Source organism: Arachis ipaensis, chromosome B10 (assembly GCF_059453495.1).
Source record: "Arachis ipaensis isolate K30076 ecotype BB chromosome B10, ASM5945349v1, whole genome shotgun sequence".
Lineage (NCBI taxonomy): Eukaryota > Viridiplantae > Streptophyta > Magnoliopsida > Fabales > Fabaceae > Arachis > Arachis ipaensis.
The window spans coordinates 93993508-94020759 of record NC_142435.1 but is presented as its reverse complement, the minus strand read 5'-3'; the positions used below and the strand labels follow the sequence as shown (position 1 = coordinate 94020759).

General features: G+C 39.8%; 2 non-coding genes across 2 annotated transcripts; both read left to right on the top strand.

Annotated features, from left to right (window-relative positions):
- The first annotated feature begins 21040 nt into the window (after positions 1–21040).
- Positions 21041–21144, top strand: LOC148580913 (small nucleolar RNA R71). Its single transcript, XR_015899712.1, has one exon. It is a non-coding gene; the product is annotated as a small nucleolar RNA R71 (small nucleolar RNA).
- Positions 21145–24397: 3253 nt separating this feature from the next.
- On the top strand, positions 24398–24501 carry LOC148580912 (small nucleolar RNA R71). Its single transcript, XR_015899344.1, has one exon. It is a non-coding gene; the product is annotated as a small nucleolar RNA R71 (small nucleolar RNA).
- Positions 24502–27252: the final 2751 nt, after the last annotated feature.

Sequence of the window (27252 nt, the reverse complement as noted above, 5' to 3'; positions counted from 1 at the left end):
AATATTCTACGTGATGCACGGAAAACTTGTCTCTCAACAAATCTCCCTTCGGCAAGTGTACCGAAGTTGTCATCAAGTAAAAACTCACAATAGAGTGAGGTCGAATCCCACAGGGATTGATTGATTAAGCAACTTTAATTAGAAGAATGTTCTAGTTGAGCGAATCCAGGATTTGGGTTGAGAGTTGCAGAAAATAAAATGGCGGGAATGTAAATAACAGAAAAGTAAATGCTAGAATTAAAGTACTGGAAATAAATGACTGAAAATAAATTGCAGAATTGTAAATGGAAATGGGTATTTGCTCATAAAAGTAAATGGCAGAAATTAAAGAGAATGGGTAAGATCAGAGATGGGGAGTTCATTGGGCTTAGGAGATGTTGCAATTCTCCGGATCAAGTTCATTTTCATCTCTTCCTCAATCAATGCACTCATTGATCTCCTTGGCAATCTTAAGTGATTGAATTACAATTTCTTGCAATTCAATCTCTCAAATCTTGATCAATAGCAAATTCCTTGGTCAATTGCTCATGAGAAGAGATGAAGTATGGTCACTGATTATACCACATGCATTTCGCAAATCAAGTATTGAGAGGGTTATAGTCACATACCCATCCAAACCCAATTTGGTCCAGCATGAGAAAGCATTTCTAGCTTGATCTCTTCATTCCTCTTTCAAGGTTCAAAAGAGATCCAAGTTTGAATAGCTTCTCTTCCAAGATAACTACTCAATTGGATGAAGATCGAAAGCTTTCAAGTAAAATCAAGAGGAAAGATAGAAGAAGAATAATGAAAATTAGTATTGATCTATCAAATTACAACAGAACTCCCTAACCCAATGAAAGGGGTTTAGTTGTTCATAGCTCTTGAAAATGAAAACGAAGATGGAGAATACATCATAAAACTAGAGTTTGCAAAGAAAGTAAAATACAGAGAGTAGTTCTCTTTTTCCCAGCCTCCAGAGCTTCTTTACAATTCAAAGCTACTCCTATATATACTACTCTTCTCAGCTTCTAGTTTACTCTTCAAGTCTTGGGCCTTTGGATCTTGAGTTTGAAGCAGTTCTTTTCTTCATTTGGGCTTGGCTTTGCTTGCAGAGAGAAAGTGCTAAGTGGGCAGAGATTTCAGCTCAGGACGTTAGGGGTGATAATATTTAGTGAGAATATAAGTTCGAGAACGTTAGTGACACTTAACATTGTCACTAACGTTCCAATGCACCCCTTTGCCTTACGTTAAAACCCACGTTAACTAGGTTAACGTGGCTTTTAACGTTGCCTTGTTAATCCTTTGAGAACGTTAGTGACACCCAACATTGTCACTAACGTTCCAGTGTGCCCCTTCTTATTTCACGTTAAAGCCCACGTTAACTAGGTTAACGTGGCTTCTAACGTGGTCCTTGCCAACCTTCGAGAACGTTAGTGACACTCAACATTGTCACTAACGTTCCAATGTGCCCCTGGGTCTCACGTTAGAGTCCACGTTAACTAGGTTAACGTGGCCTCTAACGTAGCCATCTTTAGCCATCCCAACGTTAGTGACAATGTTGAGTGTCACTAACGTTGGCTCATCCTTCATTCCTCATTGTTAGCTTCCACGTTAACTAAGTTAACGTGGAGGTTAACGTGACTCTTGGGGGTTGTATGGTTGCTTCAACGTTAGTGACAATGTTGAGTGTCACTAACGTTGTCGACAACTCTTCATCCTTTACGTTAGTTCCCACGTTAACCAAGTTAACGTGGGAGTTAACATGGTACTTTGCACCATAGGCCAACGTTAGTAACAATGTTGAGTGTCACTAACGTTGGCTTCTCTTCCCCCCCCCTTAACGTTAGAGGCCACGTTAACCTAGTTAACGTGGCTTCTAACGTGGCCACTTATGAGTAATTGCCAACGTTAGTGACAATGTTAAGTGTCACTAACGTTGGCTCAACTTCTCTTCTCCACATTAAAGTTCACGTTAACTTAGTTAACGTGACTCTCTAACGTGGGCATTGATGGCTTTTTGAGAATGTTATTGGCAATCACTTTTCTCATTAATCTTGCAAGTTACCTCCCCTTTTCTTGCTTCCTTTTTGGTCCTGGAATCAAGCAATAAAGTGCATCAAAGCTCTAGTCCAAGTCATGAGTAATGAAACATAATATTTGTCACTAAACTTATGCAAAATCCTCATGAAATTATGTAAAATGCACAATGTATGCTTGAATCAAGGCATAAGTGAATATTTACCCAAAACTAGCTTATTTCCTAAAGAAATGTATGAAACTATCCTAAAAACAGTAAAGAAAAGGTCAGTGAAACTGGCCAAGATGCCCTGGCATCACAACACCAAACTTAAAGCTTGCTTGTCCCTAAGCAAGTACTGGAACAAGAGAATGATGAATGGAATATCCAGAGGAATGAGTCATCCTTGTGGAAGTCATATTACTGATTTTATGGTGGTTTCATGCATAGCAACTTAGGTTCATTCCATTATCATGTCCCTAAACACTTACTTTGTTTATATCTCATGAGACTTTTATTCATTGATCCTTTTATTGTTATTTCAAGGGTTATTTGTGTTATTTAGGCTAAATGCTCTGTAAGGGGGCAACTCTTTAAGATAAGCTTTCAGCCAACACTCCCGAACCAGTTGGTTCAAGGTGCTAGGTGTTGAAGCACCCCTAAGGACTTACTCCCTCAAGTCTCTCCCCCATACATACACACCACAGGAATATAGTTTATTTATTTTCTTTTCTTGAGACCTTGGTGTCCAGCACCTCTTTGGGTTACTAAATGCTCTGTAGTGAGGGTTACTCTTGATAATGGATTTTCAGCTGATAATCCCGGGTTAGTTAACCCAAGTTACCAAGTGATAAAGCACCCCTAAGAGCTTATTCATCCAAGTAGATCCCTCACACAGGAGCACCACAGACACTTGCCTTAAGGGTAAAACCATTGATGCCTAGCCTTATTGCTTACTCTTTTTCTTTTGTTTTTCACTTCCATTGTTCTTTCCCTTTTTTCTTCTTAGGATCTTGTTATTAACTTAGTCTCATGAGTGTATTCAAAGCAATGTATTCAGGATAGATAGTTGTCCTCCTAGCCTTGTGGTTAAACCAAATTAGCTAACTTATGACTACCCCAAAGATTCATGAATGCACCTCCGCATTAGGAACCCTACTCTGGTCTTTTAAAAACATAAACATTCTCTTCTTTAATTTGATTCAAAAGGGACAAGCTTACAAGTAAATAAGGGAATGATGCAGTGACATTTAAACCAGAAATCATGGACCTATTCAGAAGGACAATTTAAAAGACAGAATTTTAAAAAGTTTAAACATAACATGGAAGCAGGTTCTATTTCATACAAGATCTTCCTTATTTAAAGCATATAAAACAATGAACTAAAAAGAACTCCACTACCTTTCATTCATGTGGATATCCCTGCTCCCCTCCTTGCTTGTCCTCATTGTGTCTCTCTTGAATGCTTGTGCTTCCACTTCCTTTGCCTTTTTCAAGCAGCTTCTTCCAGAAACCACTATCTTCCATCTTCTTCTTGAGTGTCTCCTTTTGTTGTTTCACCTTCCTCTCTTCTTATTCTACAAAATCTTTTTGGACTTCATCATATGTAGGGATGGCATAGTGTAGCTGATGCATATTACTGGTCATGTAGTTCAACTTGGCTTGAGTATTTACATAGAAATCCTCCGTATGTAGTTGCCTCCCTTCATTGAGTACACTGAACTCATTGAAAGTTTTCATTTGGGCTATCTGCCGCTGGTTGAGTTCTTGCAAGTGCTTCTCTTGAAGTTCTTGCCTCTCATTCACTTGGTTGATGGCTTGAGTGAGCCGGGAGTAGTGTTCCTGCTGCTGCTCCATTTGTTGTTTTTGCCATGCTTTTTGTTGGCTCAGCCAGTTGGTTTGAAGGTTCAGCATTTGCTCTTGTCCTTCCATATGTCTTTGTCCCAAATCTTCAATGGCTCTTAGAAGGTGAGTCATATTCAAGTTGGCTGGGTCATGATGCTCTTCTTGTTGATATTCTTCTTGATGATATTCCTCTTGATGAGCTTCTTCCTGGGCCCTTTGCCTTCCTATATGTGGCCTTCTTAGTTGCTGAGCCGGTGTGGTATAGACCATTCGCTCGAGTGTGACTGGCCTCCCTGGGTTCACCCAGTCTGGGCTGCTGTCCTCAAATATTACCTTGGCCTTGTTGCACAAGCGGAGAATGGTGCTGGGGTACCAAAGTCTGGCACCTGAGTCAGCTTTCTCAGCTGACTCTTGAATCCCTTCGGCAATGAGCTCATTGATGACAAGTCATCTTAGCCTAGTTTCACTAGTCTTTTTCCTTTGTTTTCATTTAGTTTTATGCACTTTCTTAAGCCACAAGTAAGTCAATTGGGTGGAATTTCATGTTTCCTTAGATTCAATCAACTATGGATGAATTGATGCATTTTCATGAGTTTTATGCCATAATTACTTATATGAAAAGAAAAAGAATAACTCTCATGATTAGAGCATAGCTTTGATGCAAATGTTGGTTGATGATAGGTGGAATAAAGCTTGGAAGAAGGTTGCAAGAATGGCTTGAAAAGAGGGATTCACGTTTGAGCTAACGTTTGCCTCAAATGTCAACTCAAACGTGAGTAGCAGATGAAGAACACCCTGGAGAAGAGCCAACGTTTGAGCCAACGTTTGACCTCAAACGTTGAGGCAAACGTTGGCTGAAGAAGAAGCTCCTAGAAGGCAACGTTTGCACCAACGTTTGCCTTAAATGTGAGGTCAAACGTTGGCACCTAAAAGGAAGAAAAATGGCACTCCTGGAAGGGCAACGTTTGCGCCAACGTTTGCCTCAAACGTGAGGTCAAACGTTGGCGCCTAAAAGAGGAGAGTTGGAGCTTCTGGGCAGCAACGTTTAAGCCAACGTTTGCCTCAAACGTGAGCTCAAACGTTGGCTACATTTTGGCAAGAAAGAGCATGGAAGAGCACCCCTGATTGATGAGTTAGATGAGCCACGTTTGCGCCAACGTTTGCCTCAAATGTTGGGCCAAACGTTGGCCAAAAAGAGAGCTTGGGGTGATCCACGTTTGAGCTCACGTTTGACCTCAAACGTTGAGCCAAACGTGGAGGACAGCAAATGGACTTGGCTGCATAATTTGACACAAGTGACGTTTGAGTCAACGTTTGCCTCAAACGTTGGCTCAAACGTGAATGGTTCATGGCCCGGTTCACTAATGGATTTCTTCCCAACACCAAGAGCAAGCAACGGAGGCCACTATCAACCCAATTCCATCAAGACTAAAGGCCCAATTCAAGGCTCAATGATCATTTGAAGAAAGTGTATAAATAGCTTAGGATTTGAAGTTTTAGGGAGTTTTTTTTCGGTTGGAGAGTTTTCTTTAAGAGTTTTCATAGTATTCACAGTAGAGAACCTTTGGGTTTTCAGCTATTTGGAGATTTTGAGTCTTGGGTGTGGAAAATTGAGGAAATTCTGTCTCAATCTCACCTTGAGATCTCTATTTTCATTTCACTGCACAATTTGAGGAATTGAGATTTGAATTTACTTTCTCTACTGTTTGATTTTAAATTCTCTTGCAATTGATTTCTGAATTGGATCTAGGAAGGCATTGAGATCTAGACTTGGTTATCTAGTCTCTTGAGTCCTGAGATCTAAAATTTCCTTTTGATTTCTCTGTCAAATGCTTCTTCAAGCAATTTACATTTTCTGTTTGAGATCTACTGCAATTAAATTCATCTTTTATTTTCCTGCTTGTTGCAATTTACTTTTCCTTGTTTAATTTCTGCAATCCCAATTCCCAACTCCTTTTATAATTCAAGCAATTTACATTTCTTGCACTTTAAGATTCATCCATTTACATTTATTGCAATCTAAGTCTCTGCAATTTACATTACTTGTTCTTTAAGATTCAGCTTATTTACTTTCTTTGCTCTTTAATTTCTTGCAATCTACGCCTCTCCCTTTACATTTCAAGCAATTTAGCTTCTGCAATCACAAATCACTCAACTCAACACTTGATTCGCTTGACTAAATCAACCACTAAACTGAAATTGCTCAATCCTTTAATCCTTGTGGGATCGACCTCACTCCCGTGAGTTATTATTACTTGATGCGACCCGGTGCACTTGCCGGTGAGTTTTGTGTCGGATCATTTTCCGCACATCAAGTTTTTGGCGCCGTTGCCGGGGATTGAATAGATTGACAATGATTAAGTGAGGTGGTAGTTTAGATCAAGCACTTTTTCTTTTCTGTTTCTCTAATTTTTGACTGACACACTAACTGTTTGAAATTTTGCTTAAACTAAACTTCATGCTAGCAATAGATTGAAGTGTTACTGGTAGTGTTTCTTTTATTTTGTTTGTATGTCAGGTACAGGGAGATCCATTCCTGTTTTATCTGAAATTGACCAAAGAACTCTTAGAAGGTTAAGAAGAGCTGAAAGAGGGAAAAATATTGTTGGAGAGGAAGAATCTGAGGAAGAATATCACGAGATGGAAGGAGATCCATCTAATCCAGGAGGAGGGGTTAACAATAACCCACAACAGAGGAGAGTACTGGCCTCCTATACCTTTGCAAATGCTAGACATTGTGGAAGCAGCATTCTCACCCCTAATGTCAATGCAAATAACTTTGAACTGAAGCCACAACTCATCACATTGGTCCAAAACAACTGCTCATTTGGGGGAGGACCATTGGAGGATCCAAATCAACATCTATCTACCTTCTTAAGGATTTATGACACTGTCAAATCCAATGGCGTGAATCCTGAAACTTACAAGCTTCTGCTGTTCCCGTTCTCATTAAGGGACAAGACCGCACAATGGCTTGAAACTTTTCCCCAAGGAAGTATCACTAGTTGGGATGACTTGGTGACTAAATTTCTAGCCAAATTCTATCCACCCCAAAGAGTCATCAGGCTGAAAACCGAGGTGCAGACAATGACACAATTAGATGCCGAATCTTTGTATGAAGCATGGGAGAGGTACAAAGCTTTAATTAGAAAGTGTCCTCCAGAGATGTTCAATGAATGGGACGTGCTGCAAAATTTCTATGAAGGCCTGACATTGAAATCTCAAGAAGCATTAGATCATTCTGCTGGAGGTTCACTACAACTAATGAAAACTGCTGAAGAAGCCCAGAATCTTGTGGACATGGTGGCCAACAATCAATATTTCTTTGCTCATCAAAGAAACCGCCAACCATCACAAAGGAAAGGAGTAATGGAGCTATAAGGAGTAGACTCAATCTTGGCTCAAAACAAGATGATGCAGCAGCAAATTCAACAACAATTTGAGCAAATGGCCAAGAGGATTGATAGCCTCCAAATTGCAGCAGTTAACACAAGCCAACCATCATCCACATGGGTGCAAAATGAAGAAACTCAAGAGGAGCAGCAGCAAGAACAAGTCCAGTACATGCACAACCAAAATTCTTGACAGAATGAAGTGTATGGTGACACATACAATCCATTCTGGAAGAACCACCCAAACCTCAGATGGGGAGATAATCACAACCAGAACCAACAACCATGGCAGAGGAACTCAAACCAAAACACTTCTAGAAACAACCAAAACCACAACCAGCAGCAAACTTACCAAAACCCTTACAGAAAACCTCAAAATAACTACCCCAATCCTAACCATTACCAATCCAATAACCAACCCACCAATCAAAATGCCCACCATCTACCACCCACATCTCACAACCCACCACAAGCATCATCTGAATCTCAAAGACTCACTAACTTGGAAACCTTGATAGACAAAATGTGGAAACACCAAGAAATGACAACCAAGAACCATGAAGCTTCCATGAAGAACCTAGAGAGACAGATTGGGCAAATCTCCAAGCAGATTTCTGTTGAGAGACCATCAAGTTCCCTGCCAAGTGACACAATTCCAAATCCTAAAGAAGAATGCAAGGCAATAGAGTTAAGAAGTGGGAGAATATTGATGAGTAACAAAGACACTACAAGGAAGCAAATGGAGAACAGCAAAAGGCCAATAGAGGGGGAAAAGCCAACACACGCAGAGGAAGCCGATGGTGATGATGCAATGGCAAGTAAGCAAACTGCAAGGCAAGCTCAAGAAAGGGAGGAACAATTAAAAATTTCAAGAAAGGGGAAGGAAGTAATTGAAGAATCAACCAAGGAACAAAGGCAACAAACAGAGAAGAACTTTGTACCTCCACTACCATACCCTCAGAGGTTCAGCAAAGAGACTAAGGACCAACATTTTCATAAGTTCCTTGAGACTTTCAAGAAACTAGAGATCAATATACCCCTAGCTGACGCACTTGAGCAAATGCCCCTGTATGCCAAGTTTATGAAGGAGCTACTCAACAAGAAGAGAAGTTGGCAAGAAAAGGAAACTATCATGCTCACTGAAGAATGTAGCGCTGTGATCCAGATGGGTATCCCACCAAAGCTCAAAGACCCAGGGAGTTTTGTAGTCTCATGCACCATAGGCAAGATGACATTGGAAAACGCCTTATGTGATCTAGGTGCCAGTATCAACTTAATGCCTCTATCATTGATGAGAAAGCTTGCTATAGAAGAAATCAAACCCACCAGAATGTCACTAGTAATGGCTGATAGATCAATCAAGACACCCAATGGAATTGTGGAAAATTTACTAGTGAAGGTTGGAAAGTTTATCTTCCCTGCAGACTTTGTAATCTTAGACACGGAAGGGGAAGGAAACAACTCAATCATCTTGGGAAGACCATTTCTAGCTACAGCAAGAACCACTATTGATGTAGAAAAGGGAGAAATGACCTTCAGGGTGCATAATGAGCAAATGGTAATCAATGTCTTCAAATCAATGCAACACCCCTCTGAGCAAGAGAACTACATGAATGTGGATATGATAGAAGGGCTGGTAGAAGAAATGTTTGAGGACAACTATTTGGAGCATCAGGAAGAACAAGGAGAGGAAGTGGTAAAAATATATATTGAAGACAAGAAAGAGGATAAACCAAAACAAGAGTTGAAGCCTCTCCCTTCTCACCTCAAATACGTGTTTCTTGGGGAAGTAGAAGCCTTACCAGTAATCATAAATTCCTCCTTGAACATGGAAGAGGAAGCAAAGTTGATTGAAGTATTAAAGGCTCATAAAACAGCATTGGGATGGACAATTGAGGACATCAAAGGCATCAGCCCTGCCATTTGTATGCGTAAAATTTTATTGGAGGAAGAGTCCAAACCTGTGGTTCAACCTCAGAGAAGACTCAACCCAACCATGAAAGAGGTGGTTCAAAAAGAAGTGATGAAGCTATGGAATGCTGGAATAATTTTCCCAATCTCAGACAGCTCTTGGGTGAGTCCGGTTCAAGTTGTACCAAAAAAAGGAGGAATGACAGTCATCACCAATGAGAAGAATGAGTTGATCCCCACTAGGACAGTGACTGGGTGGAGAATGTGCATAGACTACAGGAGACTCAATGATGCAACAAGAAAAGATCATTTTCCTCTACCCTTCATTGATCAAATGTTAGAAAGACTAGCAGGCCACGCTTATTATTGCTTCCTGGATGGGTACTCTGGGTACAATCAAATAGTGGTGGACCCCAAGGATCAAGAGAAGACCTCCTTCACATGCCCATTTGGAGTTTTTGCCTATAGGAGGATGCCCTTTGGGCTGTGCAACGCCCCAGCCACTTTTCAAAGGTGTATGCTTTCCATCTTTTCCGATATGGTGGAAAAATTCTTAGAAGTTTTCATGGATGATTTTTCTGTTTTTGGCAATTCATTTAACACTTACTTGCATAATTTAACCCTTGTTTTGAAAAGATGCCAAGAAACTAATTTAGTGTTGAATTGGGAAAAGTGCCATTTCATGGTTCCAGAAGGAATAGTTCTTGGGCATAAAGTATCATGTAAAGGTATAGAAGTTGATAAAGCAAAAATTGAAGTTATTGAAAAACTCCCTATACCTGTTAATGTGAAAGAAGTAAAGAGTTTTCTTGGACATGCTGGCTTCTACAGAAGGTTCATCAAAGACTTTTCAAAAATAGCAAAACCATTGAGCAATTTACTAATGAATGATATCCCCTTCATTTTTGATGACAACTGTAAACATGCCTTTGAAACTCTCAAGAGAAAGCTCATTACAGCACCAATCATCACACCCCCTGATTGGAATTTACCTTTTGAACTTATGTGTGATGCAAGTAACCTTGCTATTGGTGCTGTACTGGGGCAAAAGAAGGACAAATTACATCATGTCATATATTATGCTAGCAAGGTGTTGAATGAAGCACAGAGAAATTATACCACCACTGAAAAAGAACTCTTAGCAATTGTATATGCATTTGATAAGTTTAGACAATACTTGATCGGTTCAAAAGTTATAGTATACACTGACCATTCTGCTCTCAAGTATTTAATGTCCAAACAGGATTTGAAGCCAAGGCTAATTAGGTGGGTGTTGCTGCTACAAGAATTTGATATTGAAGTGAGGGATAGAAAGGGGAGTGAAAATCAAGTAGCAGATCATCTATCAAGAGTGCCACAAGAAGCTAAGCAAGATAAACCACAGCAAGTAAATGAGAACTTCCCTGATGAACACCTCTTTCAAGTTCAACAAACACCTTGGTTTGCTGACATAGCAAACTACAAAGTAGGAAGGAAGATACCTCAAGAATTCCCCAAGCAACAAATGAAGAAATTACTCAATGAAGCAAGGAAGTTTTTGTGGGATGAACCTTTCTTATTCAAGAGATGCTCTGATGGGATGATTAGGAGGTGCATCCCTGAAAATGAAATGAAGGACATACTATGGCATTGCCATAGCTTAGCATATGGTGGACACTTTGGACCAGAGAGAACAGCTGCAAAGGTACTACAGAGTGGGTTTTATTGGCCAACTATCTTCAAGGATGCCAGAGAGTTCGTTCACCAATGCAATAAATGTCAAAGAGCTGGAGGATTGACAAGAAGGAATGAGATGCCTCAAAATTTTATCTTGGAAGTGGAGCTGTTTGACCTATGGGGCATTGATTTCATGGGACCCTTTCCCCCTTCTTACTCTTTTAGATATATCTTGGTGGCAGTAGAGTATGTCTCAAAGTGGGTGGAAGCCATAGCCACAACCACCTGTGATGCACAGATTGTTCTCCAATTCCTTAAGAAGCACATCTTCACAAGATATGGAGTGCCCAAGGGTCTTGTTAGTGATGGTGGTGGTCACTTTTGCAACAAACAGATGGAGAAACTCCTCCACAAATATGGAGTAATCCATAAAGTAGCCACACCATACCACCCTCAGACTAATGGCCAAGTTGAATTGGCAAATAGGGAGTTAAAGAAGATCTTAGAGAAAACAGTGGGAAGTACAAGAAAAGACTGGGCTAGGAAGCTAGAAGATGCATTATGGGCATACAAGACAGCTTTCAAAACTCCCATTGGCAAGTCACCTTTTCAACTATTGTATGGCAAATCATGCCACCTCCCTGTGGAGCTTGAACACAGAGCTTTTTGGGCCACTAAACTCCTCAACCTTGATTCCCAAGCTGCAGGAGAGAAAAGGTTGTTACAACTAAATGAGTTGGATGAATTCAGGTTAGAAGCCTATGAGAGTGCCAAGATATACAAGGAAAGAGCTAAGAGATGGCATGATAAGAAGATCACAAAGAAGGAGTTCAAGCCAGGACAGCAAGTGCTCTTGTACAACTCAAGGCTTAAGATCTTCCCTGGAAAACTTAAATCTAAATGGACTGGTCCATATTTAGTGACAAAGGTATTTTCTTATGGAAATCTTGAGTTGGTAGATGAAGCTACACAGAATCATTTCACAGCAAATGGACACAGAGCAAAGCCTTACTTAGGAGGGCAATGGGACAAGGAAGAAAGAGTTTAGTATCTGAACTAAGCAAGCATGAAGGATGTCAAGCTAGTGACAATAAAAGAGCGCTTATTGGGAGGCAACCCAACCTGAGGTAGTATTCTTTTTATAGCTATTTTAATAAAAAGGTTAATTAGCTTTATCTATATTGCAAGAAGCTAAGTTTGGTGTTGCACACCAAAATAATATAAGGGAGAATGAAGGATTCTAAGTTTGGTGTTCCACCAAAATCTCATCATAAAACACATTCTCACTTTCTGCATGATGCCAAGGCATCTTAGGCTAGTTTCACTAGCATTTTTTTGTTAGTTTTAGTTGTTTTATGCATTTTCTTGAGCTTAAAGTAACCAAGAATGGTTAAATGAATAACAAAGCAATGAACCATCCAAACAGTATGATTTTGATGCAAATTCCATGAGTTTTTAGTTATATTACTTGAATGCTATGAATGGAAGATTTCTCATGAAATTTTGCAAGACTTTGATGCAATTGTTTGGATGATTTCAGGGAAGAAGAGGCTAGGCAAGGAAGCAACAAAATCAATAAAGGAAGCTTGAATATCACATGTGGAGTTTAAGTTCCAGTTTAAGCCTAAACTAGAGCTTAAACGCCAAAATCATGAAGGCTAAGAAATGCTGGAACTGGCGTTTAACCTCCAGTTTAACCTTAAACTGGAAGTTAAACGCCAGAATGAGAATTTCACCAAGGGAGCATTTCCACGTTTAAGCTCCAGTTTAACCTTAAACTGGAGCTTAAACGTGTTTGACACAATCTCTCACCAGGAAGCATTTCCACGTTTAACCTCCAGTTTAACCTTAAACTGGAGGTTAAACGCCAGAAGTAAGAAAGGCACCAGGAGCATTTCCACGTTTAAGCTCCAGTTTAAGGTTAAACTGGAGCTTAAACGTGTTCGACTATTTCTCTCCTCCAGGGTTGCTTTCTCATTTCCACGTTTAAGCTTCAGTTTAACCTTAAACTGAAGCTTAAACGTGTTCGACCCAATTGCTCCTCCAGGGTTGCTTTCTTCATTTCCACGTTTAAGCTTCAGTTTAACCTTAAACTGAAGCTTAAACGTGTTCGACATTTCACACTCCTGGGTTGCTTTCTTCCATTTCCACGTTTAAGTTTCAGTTTAACCTTAAACTGAAACTTAAACTTCAACTTAAACGCCACTTTTTTTAAAGGATTTCTGGGCCAAATATATTGAAGTTTAAGTTAGCATTTGAGCACAAACATTAACTTAAACGTATTATGGTATGAAACCCAATTGAATATCATGGTTTATGGGATTGGGCCTGAAGAATTGATGAGTCTGGAGCTTCAATTTGTTGAGTCTTGTGTCATTACTTGTTTATCACTAAGTTTGCTCAATGAATGTTACAGAATTGGATCACAGCCTCATCAGGATTATGGACCATAAATCCAAAGCAAAAGGAAATCAGGGAAAGGCCTCAAAGCCCAAGAAACACAACAGAAGCTCAATTTAGAAAATGTATAAATAGGATAGAATTTAAGATAGTTAGTACTTTTTGGGGACACAGGGAACTTTGGATCATTTTCTTTTAGTTTTGTAATTGAATTCAGAGCTATGACTCACTAAACCCCTTTCATTGGGTTAGGGAGCTCTATTGTAATTCAATGAATCAATAATAGTTTTATCTTCTTCTTCAATCTTTTCTCTTGAATTTTGTTAGAAAGCTTCTCGATCTAATTCCATTGGGTAGTTGTCTTGGGAAAGAAACTACCCATAATTGGAATCCTTCGGAACCTTGGGAAAGGAATGGAGGATTCATGCTAGAGAAGCTTTCCCACAGTGAATTGGATTGGGGTTTGGATGGATATTGTGACATGTAATCCTACCAAATTGTGGTTCATGAAACTGTGTGGTATAATCAGTGATCGAGCATCATCTCTTCTTATGAACATTTAAACCAAGGGATTGGGAATTTGTTTGTTTTTAGAGAGAATTGGTGAGCCAAGGGATTGGGATCCAATCATATAAGATTGCCAAGCAAAATTCAATGAATGCATTGGTTGAGGAAGGGATAAAAGTTGTTTTGATTCGGAGATCTCAATATCTCCTAACACTCAATGAACTCCCCATTTCTGATTTACCACTTTCTCTTTACATTCTGCAATTAAATTCATGCAATCACCCCCATCCCTTTTAATTTCAGCAATTTAGCTTCTCGCTCTTTAATTCATGCAATTTTACATTCCGTAATTCTCATCTAAATCTTGATTCCGCTCAACTAGAACATACTTCTAATCCGAATTGCTCACTCAACCAATCCTTGTGGGATTCGACCTCACTCTATTGTGAGTTTTTACTTGACGATAACCGGTGCACTTGCCGGAAGGAATTTTGCCGATCGTGCAATTTCCTAAATCGTAGCATATCAAGTTTATGCACATCACTGCATAATGCTAGCTTCAAGCATTTAGATAAACTAGTTAACTATTTACTGTTCCATAGTTTTTAGTTTTATTACCTTTAGCATGGAAAAAGAATTTCACAGATAATTAATTTACTGCATGAGAGACATTGGCAAGGGACTAAGTTTGGTGTTCACACACACCAAAGTAAGTTCAAAAGCCCACAAGAAGGTCCTGCACACTAACTAGTTGTCTAAAGGCTTGAGAAACAAGCAACTTCCCTTTAATTCTGCAGGGATTCAAACACTTTCTCGGGAGGACTTCACACCATCAGTTGAGAGTAAGAAGAAGAAGCCACCAAAAGGTTGTATTGACACTGAACTCCATCAACATGCAATTTTTCAAAATTTAAAGTTTGAATATGCCTAGCTTAGCAGTAACTGTTAGTTTAGTAGTTGTGCATCTTGAATATTATTGTTAATAAGTGAGTTAGTCTAAGTGTGTACTTGTGTGTTCACTTTCACTTAACTAATGCATGCTTTGTCCCCTGCATCCTTTCAATTCAATAAAAGAAATGTTTGAAGCATGAAGTAAGATGGTTCATCGTTAGCTAGAAGTCAAATAATAGTAAGTGGTGGCATGTATGTGTGATTGTGTGGCAACTCATTATTAGTGAATAAAAGGAATAGATTGTTCTCTTTTTAAGAAGAAAGTAGTTCACTGTCTATGAATCTCAACAAAATAAAAGTCCTTGAGTGAAAAGAAAAACAAAAAGAGAAGAGAAAAAGCCAAAAGTGGCAACAGAACAAAAGAAAAATAAAAAGAAACAAAGCTAGACACCAATAGTTTGAACTTTAGAATATATGCCTGTGGTGTCTTTGTACTAGGATCTGCTTGGATTATTAAGTTCTTTGGAGTGCATTAACACTTGGTAACTTGGGTTAACTAACCCGGGATTATCAACTGAGAGTCCACTATCAAGAGCAACCTAGCTACAAGACATTTAGTAACCCAAAGAGGTGCTGGGCATCAATGTTCTGAGAAGGGATGTGAGCCAAGTGTCTAAAGTGAATAATGTGTCAAGCATAAATAAAGAAAAGAGCTTGTTACACATGACACTAAACTAAAGCTTATAAAGAAAAAATTCAGTAAACAAGGACAAAGGAATAATGAGAGGTCATAGCAGTGTCTTGCTTGATGCTTAGAGAGAACTTTCTAGGCCTACTTGTCAATAAGAAGTGAGTAGTTACACATCTGCATAAAACCCCATGAGCTACCAATAAAACTCTGCTAACATGAGCATTCTCTTTTGTTTTCATTCTTTATTCTTAATAACTCTTTTCTTGCTTGGGGACAAGCAAGTTTTAAGTTTGGTGTTGTGATGACAAGTCATCTTAGCCTAGTTTCACTAGTCTTTTTCCTTTGTTTTCATTTAGTTTTATGCACTTTCTTAAGCCACAAGTCAATTGGGTGGAATTTCATGTTTCCTTAGATTCAATCAACTATGGATGAATTGATGCATTTTCATGAGTTTTATGCCATAATTACTTATATGACAAGAAAAAGAATAACTCTCATGATTAGAGCATAGCTTTGATGCAAATGTTGGTTGATGATAGGTGGAATAAAGCTTGGAAGAAGGTTGCAAGAATGGCTTGAAAAGAGGGATTCACGTTTGAACTAACGTTTGCCTCAAACGTCAACTCAAACGTGAGTAGCAGATGAAGAACACCCTGGAGAAGAGCCAACGTTTGAGCCAACGTTTGACCTCAAACGTTGAGGCAAACGTTGGCTGAAGAAGAAGCTCCTAGAAGGCAACGTTTGCGCCAACGCTTGCCTCAAACGTGAGGTCAAACGTTGGCGCCTAAAAGGAAGAAAAATGGCACTCCTGGAAGGGTAACGTTTGCGCCAATGTTTGCCTCAAACGTGAGGTCAAACGTTGGCACCTAAAAGAGGAGAGTTGGAGCTTCTGGGCAGCAACGTTTAAGCCAACGTTTGCCTCAAACGTGAGGTCAAACGTTGGCTACATTTTGGCAAGAAAAAGCATGGAAGAGCACCCCTGATTGATGAGTTAGATGAGCCACGTTTGCGCTAATGTTTGCCTCAAACGTTGGGCCAAACGTTGGCCAAAAAGAGAGCTTGGGGTGATCCACGTTTGAGCTCACATTTGACCTCAAACGTTGAGCCAAACGTGGACGACAGCAAATGGACTTGGCTGCATAATTTGACACAAGTGACGTTTGAGTCAACGTTTGCCTCAAACGTTGGCTCAAACGTGAATGGTTCATGGCCCGGTTCACTAATGGATTTCTTCCCAACACCAAGAGCAAGCAACGGAGGCCACTATCAACCCAATTCCATCAAGACTAAAGGCCCAATTCAAGGCTCAATGATCATTTGAAGAAAGTGTATAAATAGCTTAGGATTTGAAGTTTTAGGGAGTTTTTTTTTCAGTTGGAGAGTTTTCTTTAAGAGTTTTCATAGTATTCACAGTAGAGAACCTTTGGATTTTCAGCTATTTGGAGATTTTGAGTCTTGGGTGTGGAAAATTGAGGAAATTCTGTCTCAATCTCACCTAGAGATCTCTGTTTTCGTTTCACTGCACAATTTGAGGAATTGAGATTTGAATTTACTTTCTCTACTGTTTGATTTTAAATTCTCTTGCAATTGATTTCTGAATTGGATCTAGGAAGGCATTGAGATCTAGACTTGGTTATCTAGTCTCTTGAGTCCTAAGATCTAAAATTTCCTTTTGATTTCTCTGTCAAATGCTTCTTCAAGCAATTTACATTTTCTGTTTGAGATCTACTGCAATTAAATTCATCTTTTATTTCCCTACTTGTTGCAATTTACTTTTCCTTGTTTAATTTCTGCAATCCTAATTCCCAACTCCTTTTATAATTCAAGCAATGTACATTTCTTTCATTTTAAGATTCAGCCATTTACATTTCTTGCAATCTAAGTCTCTGCAATTTACATTACTTGTTCTTTAAGATTCAGCTTATTTACTTTCTTTGCTCTTTAATTTCTTGCAATCTACCCCTCTCCCTTTACATTTCAAGCAATTTAGCTTCTGCAATCACAAATCACTCAACTCAACACTTGATTCGCTTGACTAAATCAACAACTAAACTGAAATTGCTCAATCCTTCAATCCCTGTGGGATCGACCTCACTCCCGTGAGTTATTATTATTTGATGCGACCCGGTGCACTTGCCGGTGAGTTTTGTGTCGGATCGTTTTCCGCACATCACTCATGCACTTTGATTTCCCCACCTTGCACTAAGCATTGTACCATAGTGGCTCGATTGATGTTAACCTCTGAATTATTAGCAGCTGGTAGGATGGACCTCCTTACAAGCTCAAACCACCCTTTGGCCTCAGGGTTTTATGAATTTTGGTCTCCCATCTGAATACCTCTCCCAGTCAGCGGCTATGACACAGATATCTGATGCTATTTCTGAGAGCTCATCCTTATCGGGGCTTCTACTTATCCTTGCCTGATAACTCTCCTCATCAAAATGAGGTGATTTCAAGTGAAGAGCTCTTGTTATGGCACTTGGGCTGAAGTCCACCTCCCTTCCTCTCACATAGCTTTTGAAGGTTGGGGCTTTGGTCTTATCCTCTCTAACTGCATTTGCATAGAATTCTTTGATGAGGTTTCCATTGATCTTCCCCTCTGGACTGGTGAGCAATTGCCACCCCCTCTGTTTGATTTTTCTCCAAATCTGTGGTGATTCATTGGCATTGATTTGGAAGATTAATTCTGGTAATATCCTTCTGGCACTTATCCGCTCAAATTCATGCTCATGAGAGGCAGTTTTGAATCTCTTGTCATCAAAAGGAGCACTCTCCATAGGCCCTTTTCTCTTTTGCCTCTTTGAGCTTGATGATGCCATGACTTGAATTGTTTTTTGAGGGGATTTGGGGCTTCGGATAGATGAAGAGTGGGTTGGTTAAAGCAATTTGTGATGAAGAGTTTAGTATGCCAATAGAAGTGTGGAGAGTGGGGATTTGGATGTGAGGAGTGAGCATGCACTAAGGTTCACTTATATAAGAAAATCATGAGTGAGTGAAGGGTGTGGATTGCATGAATATTTACTAGATGGACGGATGGGGTTGTATATGAAGGAAAGACAAGGATCATCACTTTAATGAGTGATTGGTTCGGTCTTCAAGGGTTTTCTTTCTCCAATATTGCATGGCAGCGTTTCCCCATGCGTTTCCTCTTGAGACATGTGTGTAGTGCTCTTTATTAAGTGGCGAAATCTCCCCCATTTAATTGTCCAATCAATCCCTTTTTATGCTTCTTTTTCTTTCCTATAAAGACAAACTAAGTAAAGTAAGAAAAAATATTAAAATGACCATATAAATTTTATGGCTAATATTAATAAAGGGGAAGAAAGGATTTGATTATTTATCTATGAATTCCAACTAACTAACTAACTATTGGTGGGTCCTTATATGCATTTTGGTGGCACCATGAGGTGACACCAAACTTAGTTTGAATCACTGTGTTGAAAGTTTTGTGTTCAAAGCTCCCAAGACTAGCATGCAACTTGGTTTGCTTTGAACACCAAACTTGTTCCTCACTATATTCTGCATAAGAAGATTTTCACCAATTATTTTTTAAGTTTGGATTGAAGCTCATAAAGATTGACTTATTCATTATCATCTGAAAGCATATAAAACATGGGTTGCCTCCCATGAAGCGCTTCTTTAGCGTCACTAGCTTGACATTTTTCCTTCATCATGGTGGTTGGTAGTGCTTAAAGTCCTCCTATCTTGCTGTGGACTTGTATCCATTGGTTGGATCAATAATCTCCACATGTTCCAGGGAAAGAACTCTGTTGATAGTGAAGACCTTGGGTAATTGAGATGGCACAATAGGGAGATTAGGGGAAATATCTGGGAAGTAGGCTGAGACAACTCTATCCCCTGGAGAGAAGTCTTCCGTAGGGATCTTCTTGTTCTTCCACCCTCTTGGTACCTTCTTCTTTGTTTCTTTTGAGGTTGCCTTCCCCTTGGTGACCTCTTTTTCTAAAGGTGCTGTGGTGCTGTCTTCACCTGCCTCTAGAGGTTTAGGTTCCTCCAACTTTTCCTTGAGCTGTGGCAATTGCTGTTTTCCTTGTTTGTTAGTTAAGGAGATCTCAGAATGAACTGGCTGTGCTTCAGTGCTTGTTTCCTCCTTCAGTGTCTCATTATCATTTGTGCTTAGTTCCTTGTCCTCTTGATCTGTTTCTTGTGAGAGTTTGAAAACATTGAAGCTGAGTCGTTCATCATGGATTCTCAATATTAGCTCCCCTTTCTCTACATCAATAAGTGCTCTGGCCGTAGCTAGGAATGGTCTTCCCAATATGATTGGATGAGTGTGACTCTCTTCCATGTCCAAAATGACAAAGTCTGTTGGGAGAAAGTACTTCCCAACTTTTAGCAACACATTTTCCACCACTCCTATTGCTTGCTTTTGAGTTTTGTCAGCCAATCTGATAATGACATCTGTGGGCATTATCTCATTGATCTGCAGCCTCTTCACCAGGGATAAGGGCAGTAAGTTGATGCTGGCCCCTAAATCACATAGTGCTCTGTCGAACATGTTTTCACCTATGGCACAAGGTATATGAAAACTTCCTGGGTCTTTTCTTTTTGTAGGCAACTCAGGTTGAATAAGGGCACTACATTCCTTGTTCATCACTATAGTCTGCCCTCCCTTGAGTGAGCTTTTCCTGGGAAGAAGTTCTTTCATATACTTGATGAATGCAGGCATTTGTTGAATTGCCTTGATGAATGGTATGTTCACATGCAGAGATGCAAACAAGTCTAGGAACCTTGAGTATATTCTTTTTCCCACAGCACCATTGAGCAGTTGAGGGAATGGTGCATAGAGCTTCAGCAGCTCTTGTTGTGAGATTTCTGGTTCTTTGTGATCTCTATCCTCCTCCTTTGTTGAGTTATCTTCAGGTTGTTTGCACACTTTGCTTTGCTTGTCTTCAATCTCTTGATCACTTGTAGTGACCATTTTGCAATCTTCCCATCTTACTTTCTTTGCTTCTCCCTTGGGGTTTTTCTCCGTGTCACTTGGGAAGCTATCAGTAGGTTTGGGAATCTTCTCAGCTAAATATCCCACCTGAAATTCCAGCTTCCTGATGGTCTCTCCCTGGTTCTTGATATTGGCTCGCACCTCCTCTTTGAACACCTTATTTTCTTGAATCTCTTGGCATATTCCTTCAAGTAAGGCTTCAATCTTAGAGAGCTTGTCATCAATTGATGAGTGATTCGGAGCAGACGTGTTGTTTTGGTTTTGATAAGTATGTGGAGAAGTGTTGTTGTGGGGGTGTTGAGATGTCCTCTGGGTGAATTGCTTTTAATCTTGCTCACTTCCCCACCCAAAGTTTTGGTGGTTTCTCCATCCAGAGTTGTAAGTCTTGGAGTATGGATCATAGTTTTTCCTTGGTGAATTCCCAATATAGTTGGATTGCTCCTGACTCCCCTCTGCTTCTTCGTTTACTCCTTCTTGTGTTGTTGATGAAGTGGAGATTGCTGCTACTTGGTTCCTCTCCATCTTCTTGGTGAGGTCAGCCAGCTGCTGGGTAATAAGCTTGTTTTGGGCCAACAGAGCATCTACATTGTTTAGCTCCATCACTCCTCTTGTGTTCCCTCTTTCGGAAGCATAGAAGTAGTCGTTTTCTGCTACTGTTTCAATAACATCTATGGCTTCCTCAATGGTCTTCTTCTTGTTCAAGGATCCTCCAGATGAATGGTCTAATGCCTTCTTTGACTCATAAGAGAGCCCTTCATAAAAAATGGAGCTAGACCCATTCGTTGAACATGTCAGGTGGACACCTCCTTGTTAAGTCTTTGAACCTCTCCCATGCTTCATACAGAGTCTCAACATCTTGTTGCCTGAAGGTTTGAACCTCAGCTCTCAGCCTATTGATTCGTTGAGGAGGGTAGAATCTTGCTAAGAATTTGTTCACCACATCCTCCCAAGTTGTCAAGCTCTCCTTTGGGAAGGATTCCAGCCACTTGGCTGCCTTGTCTCTGAGTGAGAAGGGAAATAAGAGTAGTCTATAGGCGTCAGGATGAACACCATTAGATTTCACTGTGTCACATATTCTCAGGAAGGTGGTCAAATGTTGATTGGGGTCTTCTTGAACACCTCCTCCAAACGAACAGTTGTTCTGAACAAGGGTGATGAGCTGTGGTTTAAGTTCAAAGTTGTTGGCATGGATTGTTGGCTTTTGGATGCTACTTCCATAATTGCCTGGGTTTGGATTAATGTAAGAGCCCAAAACTCTTCTATCCTCCCCAGCATGATTTGCTCCACCTCCTCTGCCATGGTTGTGAGTCTCTTCTTCATGATGATTTTCCATGTTTTCTTCCATGTTTGGTTCAAAGTATTCCTCAAACTGTTCCTCCTCTTCTTCAGCACCAACTACTTGTTTTTCTTTTGCCTCCCTCCTTTGTCTAAGGAAGGTTCTCTCCGGTTCAGAATCAAAGGAAGTTGAAGCCCCGCTTCTTCTCCTTGTCATACAACCAACAAGTACAAGCAGAGAAAATAGGTGCAGACAGTATTTGTGTCAGAATTGCTGTTAGTTATGGGTGATGCAATATATCAAACAGTTAGTGGGTTAGCAAACAGAATTGAAAATAACAAAGAAAAAACAAAAGAGTAGAAAGAGAAGGGAAGAAGTATAACTAAAACAAAAAGTAAATCACTCAAACAGAAAATGAAATTCACAAAATAAAATGCTCAATCTAGTGATCTTCCAATCTAATCATTGTTGATGCACAATCAATTCCCCGGCAACGGCGCCATAAACTTGATGCACGGAAAACTTGTCTCTCAACAAATCTCCCTTCGGCAAGTGTACCGAAGTTGTCATCAAGTAAAAACTCACAATAGAGTGAGGTCGAATCCCACAGGGATTGATTGATCAAGCAACTTTAGTTAGAAGAATGTTCTAGTTGAGCGAATCCAGGATTTGGGTTGAGAGTTGCAGAAAATAAAATGGCGGGAATGTAAATAATAGAAAAGTAAATGATAGAATTAAAGTACTGGAAGTAAATGACTGAAAATAAATTGCAGAATTGTAAATGGGAATGGGGGATTTGCTCATAAAAGTAAATGGCAGAAATTAAAGAGAATTGGTAAGATCAAAGATGGGGAGTTCATTGGGCTTAGGAGATGTTGCAATTCTCCGGATCAAGTTCATTTTCATCTCTTCCTCAATCAATGCACTCATTGATCTCCTTGGCAATCTTAAGTGATTGAATTACAATTTCTTGCAATTCAATCTCTCAAATCTTGATCAATAGCCAATTCCTTGGTCAATTGCTCATGAGCAGAGATGAAGTATGGTCACTGATTATACCACATGCATTTCCCAAATCAAGTATTGAGAGGGTTATAGTCACATACCCATCCAAACCCAATTTGGTCCAGCATGAGAAAGCATTTCTAGCTTGATCTCTTCATTCCTCTTTCAAGGTTCAAAAGAGATCCAAGTTTGAATAGCTTCTCTTCCAAGATAACTACTCAATTGGATGAAGATCGAAAGCTTTCAAGTAAAATCAAGAGGAAAGATAGAAGAAGAATAATGAAAATTAGTATTGATCCATCAAATTACAACAGAGCTCCCTAACCCAATGAAAGGGGTTTAGTTGTTCATAGCTCTTGAAAATGAAAACAAAGATGGAGAATACATCATAAAACTAGAGTTTGCAAAGAAAGTAAAATACATAGAGTAGTTCTCTTTTTCCCAGCCTCCAGAGCTTCTTTACAATTCAAAGCTACTCCTATATATACTACTCTTCCCAGCTTCTAGTTTACTCTTCAAGTCTTGGGCCTTTGGATCTTGAGTTTGAAGTAGTTTTTTTCTTCATTTGGGCTTGGCTTTGCTTGCAGAGAGAAAGTGCTAAGTGGGCAGAGATTTCAGCTCAAGACGTTAGGGGTGTTAATATTTAGTGAGAATATAAGTTCGAGAACGTTAGTGACACTTAACATTGTCACTAACGTTCCAATGCACCCCTTTGCCTTACGTTAAAACCCACGTTAACTAGGTTAACGTGGCTTATTAATCCTTCGAGAACGTTAGTGACACTCAACATTGTCACTAACGTTCCAGTGTGCCCCTTCTTATTTCACGTTAAAGCCCACGTTAACTAGGTTAACGTGGCTTCTAACGTGGTCCTTGCCAACCTTCGAGAACGTTAGTGACACTCAACATTGTCACTAACGTTCCAATGTGCCCCTGGGTCTCACGTTAGAGTCCACGTTAACTAGGTTAACGTGGCCTCTAACGTAGCCATCTTTAGCCATCCCAACGTTAGTGACAATGTTGAGTGTCACTAACGTTGGCTCATCCTTCATTCCTCATCGTTAGCTTCCACGTTATCTAAGTTAACGTAGAGGTTAACGTGACTCTTGGGGGTTGTGTGGTTGCTTCAACGTTAGTGACAATGTTGAGTGTCACTAACGTTGTCGACAACTCTTCATCCTTTACGTTAGTTCCTACGTTAACCAAGTTAACGTGGGAGTTAACGTGGTACTTTGCACCATAGGCCAACGTTAGTGACAATGTTGAGTGTCACTAACGTTGGCTTCTCTTCCCCCCCTTAACGTTAGAGGCCACGTTAACTAGGTTAACGTGGCTTCTAACGTGGCCACTTATGAGTAATTGCCAACGTTAGTGACAATGCTAAGTGTCACTAACGTTGGCTCAACTTCTCTTCTCCATGTTAGAGTTCACGTTAACTTAGTTAACGTGACTCTCTAACGTGGGCATTGATGGCTTTTTGAGAATGTTATTGGAAATCACTTTTCTCATTAATCTTGCATGTTACCTCCCCTTTTCTTGCTTCCTTTTTGGTCCTGAAATCAAGCAATAAAGTGCATCAAAGCTTTAGTCCAAGTCATGAGTAATGCAACATAATATTTGTCACTAAACTTATGCAAAATCCTCATGAAATTATGTAAAATTTACAATGTATGCTTGAATCAAGGCATAAGTGAATATTTACCCAAAACTAGCTTATTTCCTAAAGAAATGTATGAAACTATCCTAAAAACAGTAAAGAAAAGGTCAGTGAAACTGGCCAAGATGCCCTGGCATCACTACGGCCTTCTTTGACTCATAAGAGAGCCCTTCATAGAAAATGTGAAGCTGCACCCATTCGTTGAACATGTCAGGTGGACACCTCCTTGTTAAGTCCTTGAACCTCTCCCATGCTTCATATAGAGTCTCACCATCTTGTTGCCTGAAAGTTTGAACCTCAGCTCTCAGCCTATTGATTCGTTGAGGAGGGTAGAATCTTGCTAAGAATTTGTTCACCACATCCTCCCAAGTTGTCAAGCTCTCCCTTGGGAAGGATTCCAGCCACTTGGCTGCCTTGTCCCTGAGTGAGAAAGGAAATAAGAGCAGTTTATAGGCGTCAGGATGAACACCATTAGATTTAACTGTGTCACATATTCTCAGGAAGGTGGTCAAATGTTGATTGAGATCTTCTTGAACACCTCCTCCAAACGAACAGTTGTTCTGAATAAGGGTGATGAGCTGTGGTTTAAGTTCAAAGTTGTTGGCATGGATTGTTGGCTTTTGGATGCTACTTCCACAATTGCCTGGGTTTGGATTGATGTAAGAGCCCAAAACTCTTCTATCCTCCCCAGCATGATTTGCTCCACCTCCTCTGCCATGGTTGTGAGTATCTTCTTCATGATGATTTTCCATGTTTTCTTCCATGTTTGGTTTCAAAGAATTCCTCTTCTTCCTCAGCACCAACCACTTTCTTTCCTCTTGCCTCTCTCCTTAATCTAAGGAAGGTCCTCTCAGGTTCAGAATCGAAGGAAGTTGAAGCCCCGCTTCTTCTCCCTGTCATACAACCATCAAGTGCAAGCAAGAAAAGATAGGTGCAGAAAGTATTTATGTCAGAATTACTGTTAGTTGTGGGTGATGCAATATATCAAACAGTTAGTGGGTTAGCAAACAGAATTGAAAATAACAAAGAAAAACAAAAGAGCAGAGGGGGAAGGGAAGAAGTTTAACTAAAACAAAAAGTAAATCACTCAAATAGAAAATGAAATTCACAAAATAAAAATGCTCAATCTAGTGATCTTCCAATTTAATCATTGTTGATGCACAATGAATCGCCGGCAACGGCGCCATAAACTTGATGCACGGAAAACTTGTCTCTCAACAAATCTCCCTTCGGCAAGTGTACCGAATTTGTCGTCAAGTAAAAACTCACAATAGAGTGAGGTCGAATCCCACAGGGATTGATTGATCAAGCAACTTTAATTAGAAGAATGTTCTAGTTGAGCGAATCCAGAATTTGGGTTGAGAGTTACAGAAAACTTGTCTCTCAACAAATCTCCCTTCGGCAAGTGTACCGAATTTGTCGTCAAGTAAAAACTCACAATAGAGTGAGGTCGAATCCCACAGGGATTGATTGATCAAGCAACTTTAATTAGAAGAATGTTCTAGTTGAGCGAATCCAGAATTTGGGTTGAGAGTTGCAGAAAATAAAAATGGCGGGAATGTAAATAACAGAAAAGTAAATGCAAGAATTAAAGGACTGGAAATAAATGACTGAAAATAAATTACAGAATTGTAAATGGGAATGGGGGATTTGCTCATAAAAGTAAATGGCAGAAATTAAAGAGAATGGGTAAGATAAGAGATGGGGAGTTCATTGGGCTTAGGAGATGTTGCAATTCTCTGGATCAAGTTCATTTTCATCTCTTCCTCAATCAATGCACTCATTGATCTCCTTGGCAATCTTAAGTGATTGAATTACAATTTCTTGCAATTCAATCTCTCAAATCTTGATCAATAGCCAATTCCTTGGTCAATTGCTCATGAGAAGAGATGAAGTATGGTCACTGATTATACCACATGCATTTCCCAAATCAAGTATTGAGAGGGTTATAGTCACATACCCATCCAAACCCAATTTGGTCCAGCTTGAGAAAGCATTTCTAGCTTGATCTCTTCATTCCTCTTTCAAGGTTCAAAAGAGATCAAAGTTTGAGTAGCTTCTCTTCCAAGATAACTACTCAATTGGATGAAGATCGAAAGCTTTCAAGTAAAATCAAGAGGAAAGATAGAAGAAGAATAATGAAAATTAGTATTGATCCATCAAATAACAACAGAGCTCCCTAACCCGATGAAAGGGGTTTAGTTGTTCATAGCTCTTGAAAATGAAAACAAAGATGGAGAATACATCATAAAACTAGAATTGCAAAGAAAGTAAATATAGAGAGTAGTTCTCTTTTTCCCAGCCTTTAGAACTTTTTCTCAATTCAAAGCTACTCCTATATATACTACTCTTCTCAGCTTCTAGTGTGATTCTTCAAGTCTTGGGCCTTTGGATCTTGAGTTTGAAGCAGTTCCTTTCTTTATTTGGGCTTGGCTTTACTTGCAGAGAGAAAGTGCGAAGTGGGCGGAGACTTTAGTTCAGGACGTCAGGGGTGTTAATATTTAGTGAGAATATAAGTTCGAGAACGTTAGTGACACTTAACATTGTCACTAATGTTCCAATGCACCCCTTTGCCTCACGTTAAAACCCACGTTAACTAGGTTAACGTGGCTTTTAAAGTTGCCTTGTTAACCTTCGAGAACGTTAGTGACACTCAACATTGTCACTAACGTTCCAGTGTGCCCCTTCTTGCTTCACGATAAAGCCCACGTTAACTAGGTTAACGTGGCTTCTAACGTAGCCCTTTCCATCCTTCGAGAACGTTAGTGACATTCAACATTGTCACTAACATTCCAATGTGCCCCTAGGTCTCATGTTAGAGTCCACATTAACTAGCTTAACGTGGCTTCTAACGTGGCCATCTTTAGCCATCCCAATGTTAGTGACAATGTTGAGTGTCACTAACGTTGGCTCATCCTTCATTCCTCATCGTTAGCTTCCACGTTAACCAAGTTAACGTGGAAGTTAACGTGACTCTTGGGGGTTGTGTGGTAGCTTCAACGTTAGTGACAATGTTGAGTGTCACTAACGTTGTCGACAACTCTTCATCCCTTACGTTAGTT